Source organism: Thamnophis sirtalis, unplaced genomic scaffold (genome assembly GCF_051295495.1).
Source record: "Thamnophis sirtalis isolate CommonGarterSnake01/CBP01778 unplaced genomic scaffold, rThaSir2_p1.2 scaffold_21, whole genome shotgun sequence".
Classification (NCBI taxonomy): Eukaryota; Metazoa; Chordata; class Lepidosauria; order Squamata; family Natricidae; genus Thamnophis; species Thamnophis sirtalis.
This window is the reverse complement of record NW_028261401.1, coordinates 942,190-946,937: the sequence shown is the minus strand read 5'-3', so window position 1 is coordinate 946,937 and position 4,748 is coordinate 942,190.

Here is a 4,748-nt window from a genome sequence, read left to right as displayed (position 1 = left end):
TGTGATCTGATGTTTCCCTGGGGAGTTACACCCAAGTATATCTTAGAAATTGCAGAAAAACTCAATTCAACCAGAACATGTTACTTTTGAACCAAAGCTCAAATTCGAAAAACAAACGTATATTAGTAGTGTCCTGGGTCGGGAATGCTAAAAAACCAACCCATTTTGTGATCTGATGTTTCCCTGGGGAGTTGCACCCAAGTATATCTTAGAATTTGCAGAAAAACTCAATTGAACCAGAACGTGTTACTTTTGAACCAAAGCTCAGATTCTCAAAACAAAGGTATATTAGTAATGTCTTGAGACGGGAATGCTAAAAAACCAACCCATTTTGTGATCTGATGTTTCCCTGGGGAGTTACACCCAAGTATATCTTAGAATTTGCAGAAAAACTGATTTCAACCAGAACATGTTACTTTTGAACCAAAGCTCAAATTCGAAAAACAAACGTATATTAGTAGAGCCCTGGGTCGGGAATGCTAAAAAACCAACCCATTTTGTGATCTGATGTTTCCCTGGGGAGTTACACCCAAGTATATCTTAGAATTTGCAGAAAAACTGATTTCAACCAGAACATGTTACTTTTGAACCAAAGCTCAAATTCGAAAAACAAAGGTATATTAGTAGTGTCTTGAGACGGGAATGCTAAAAAACCAACCCATTTTGTGATCTGATGTTTCCCTGGGGAGTTACACCCAAGTATATCTTAGAATTTGCAGAAAAACTGATTTCAACCAGAACATGTTACTTTTGAACCAAAGCTCAAATTCGAAAAACAAACGTATATTAGTAATGTCCTGCGTCGGGAATGCTAAAAAACCAACCCATTTTGTGATCTGATGTTTCCCTGGGGAGTTACACCCAAGTATATCTTAGAATTTGCAGAAAAACTGATTTCAACCAGAACATGTTACTTTTGAACCAAAGCTCAAATTCGAAAAACAAACATATATTAGTAGAGTCCTGGGTCGGGAATGCTAAAAAACTAACCCATTTTGTGATCTGATGTTTCCCTGGGGAGTTACACCCAAGTATATCTTAGAATTTGCAGAAAAACTCAATTCAACCAGAACATGTTACTTTTGAACCAAAGCTCAAATTCGAAAAACAAACGTATATTAGTAGTGTCCTGGGTCGGGAATGCTAAAAAACCAACCCATTTTGTGATCTGATGTTTCCCTGGGGAGTTGCACCCAAGTATATCTTAGAATTTGCAGAAAAACTCAATTGAACCAGAACGTGTTACTTTTGAACCAAAGCTCAGATTCTCAAAACAAAGGTATATTAGTAGTGTCTTGAGACGGGAATGCTAAAAAACCAACCCATTTTGTGATCTGATGTTTCCCTGGGGAGTTACACCCAAGTATATCTTAGAATTTGCAGAAAAACTGATTTCAACCAGAACATGTTACTTTTGAACCAAAGCTCAAATTCGAAAAACAAACGTATGTTAGTAGAGCCCTGGGTAGGGAATGCTAAAAAACCAACCCATTTTGTGATCTGATGTTTCCCTGGGGAGTTACACCCAAGTATATCTTAGAATTTGCAGAAAAACTGATTTCAACCAGAACATGTTACTTTTGAACCAAAGCTCAAATTCGAAAAACAAACGTATATTAGTAGAGTCCTGGGTCGGGAATGCTAAAAAACCAACCCATTTTGTGATCTGATGTTTCCCTGGGGAGTTACACCCAAGTATATCTTAGAATTTGCAGAAAAACTCAATTCAACCAGAACATGTTACTTTTGAACCAAAGCTCAAATTCGAAAAACAAACATATATTAGTAGTGTCCTGGGTCGGGAATGCTAAAAAACCAACCCATTTTGTGATCTGATGTATCCCTGGGGAGTTGCACCCAAGTATATCTTAGAATTTGCAGAAAAACTGATTTCAACCAGAACATGTTACTTTTGAACCAAAGCTCAAATTCGAAAAACAAAGGTATATTAGTAGTGTCCTGGGTTGGGAATGCTAAAAAACCAACCCATTTTGTGATCTGATGTTTCCCTGGGGAGTTGCACCCAAATATATCTTAGAATTTGCCGAAAAACTCAATTGAACCAGAACGTGTTACTTTTGAACCAAAGCTCAGATTCGAAAAACAAAGGTATATTAGTAGTGTCCTGGGTTGGGAATGCTAAAAAACCAACCCATTTTGTGATCTGATGTTTCCCTGGGGAGTTGCACCCAAGTATATCTTAGAATTTGCAGAAAAACTCAATTGAACCAGAACGTGTTACTTTTGAACCAAAGCTCAGATTCGAAAAACAAACGTATATTAGTAGTGTCCTGGGTCGGGAATGCTAAAAAACCAACCCATTTTGTGATCTGATGTTTCCCTGGGGAGTTGCACCCAAGTATATCTTAGAATTTGCAGAAAAACTCAATTGAACCAGAACGTGTTACTTTTGAACCAAAGCTCAGATTCTCAAAACAAAGGTATATTAGTAGTGTCTTGAGACGGGAATGCTAAAAAACCAACCCATTTTGTGATCTGATGTTTCCCTGGGGAGTTACACCCAAGTATATCTTAGAATTTGCAGAAAAACTGATTTCAACCAGAACATGTTACTTTTGAACCAAAGCTCAAATTCGAAAAACAAACGTATATTAGTAGTGTCCTGGGTCGGGAATGCTAAAAAACCAACCCATTTTGTGATCTGATGTTTCCCTGGAGAGTTACACCCAAGTATATCTTAGAATTTGCAGAAAAACTGATTTCAACCAGAACATGTTACTTTTGAACCAAAGCTCAAATTCGAAAAACAAACGTATATTAGTAGTGTCCTGGGTTGGGAATGCTAAAAAACCAACCCATTTTGTGATCTGATGTTTCCCTGGGGAGTTGCACCCAAATATATCTTAGAATTTGCCGAAAAACTCAATTGAACCAGAACGTGTTACTTTTGAACCAAAGCTCAGATTCGAAAAACAAAGGTATATTAGTAGTGTCTTGAGACGGGAATGCTAAAAAACCAACCCATTTTGTGATCTGATGTTTCCCTGGGGAGTTGCACCCAAGTATATCTTAGAATTTGCAGAAAAACTCAATTGAACCAGAACGTGTTACTTTTGAACCAAAGCTCAGATTCGAAAAACAAAGGTATATTAGTAGTGTCCTGAGTCGGGAATTCTAAAAAACCAACCCATTTTGTGATCTGATGTTTCCCTGGGGAGTTGCACCCAAGTATATCTTAGAATTTGCAGAAAAACTCAATTGAACCAGAACGTGTTACTTTTGAACCAAAGCTCAGATTCTCAAAACAAAGGTATATTAGTAGTGTCTTGAGACGGGAATGCTAAAAAACCAACCCATTTTGTGATCTGATGTTTCCCTGGGGAGTTACACCCAAGTATATCTTAGAATTTGCAGAAAAACTGATTTCAACCAGAACATATTACTTTTGAACCAAAGCTCAAATTCGAAAAACAAAGGTGTATTAGTAGTGTCTTGAGCCGGGAATGCTAAAAAACCAACCCATTTTGTGATCTGATGTTTTCCTGGGGAGTTACACCCAAGTATATCTTAGAATTTGCAGAAAAACTGATTTCAACCAGAACATGTTACTTTTGAACCAAAGCTCAAATTCGAAAAACAAACGTATATTAGTAGTGTCCTGGGTTGGGAATGCTAAAAAACCAACCCATTTTGTGATCTGATGTTTCCCTGGGGAGTTGCACCCAAATATATCTTAGAATTTGCCGAAAAACTCAATTGAACCAGAACGTGTTACTTTTGAACCAAAGCTCAGATTCGAAAAACAAAGGTATATTAGTAGTGTCTTGAGACGGGAATGCTAAAAAACCAACCCATTTTGTGATCTGATGTTTCCCTGGGGAGTTACACCCAAGTATATCTTAGAATTTGCAGAAAAACTGATTTCAACCAGAACATGTTACTTTTGAACCAAAGCTCAAATTCGAAAAACAAACGTATATTAGTAGAGTCCTGGGTCGGGAATGCTAAAAAACCAACCCATTTTGTGATCTGATGTTTCCCTGGGGAGTTACACCCAAGTATATCTTAGAATTTGCAGAAAAACTCAATTCAACCAGAACATGTTACTTTTGAACCAAAGCTCAAATTCGAAAAACAAACATATATTAGTAGTGTCCTGGGTCGGGAATGCTAAAAAACCAACCCATTTTGTGATCTGATGTTTCCCTGGGGAGTTACACCCAAGTATATCTTAGAATTTGCAGAAAAACTGATTTCAACCAGAACATGTTACTTTTGAACCAAAGCTCAAATTCGAAAAACAAAGGTATATTAGTAGTGTCTTGAGACGGGAATGCTAAAAAACCAACCCATTTTGTGATCTGATGTTTCCCTGGGGAGTTACACCCAAGTATATCTTAGAATTTGCAGAAAAACTGATTTCAACCAGAACATGTTACTTTTGAACCAAAGCTCAAATTCGAAAAACAAACGTATATTAGTAATGTCCTGCGTCGGGAATGCTAAAAAACCAACCCATTTTGTGATCTGATGTTTCCCTGGGGAGTTACACCCAAGTATATCTTAGAATTTGCAGAAAAACTGATTTCAACCAGAACATGTTACTTTTGAACCAAAGCTCAAATTCGAAAAACAAACGTATATTAGTAGAGTCCTGGGTCGGGAATGCTAAAAAACTAACCCATTTTGTGATCTGATGTTTCCCTGGGGAGTTACACCCAAGTATATCTTAGAATTTGCAGAAAAACTCAATTCAACCAGAACATGTTACTTTTTAACCAAAGCTC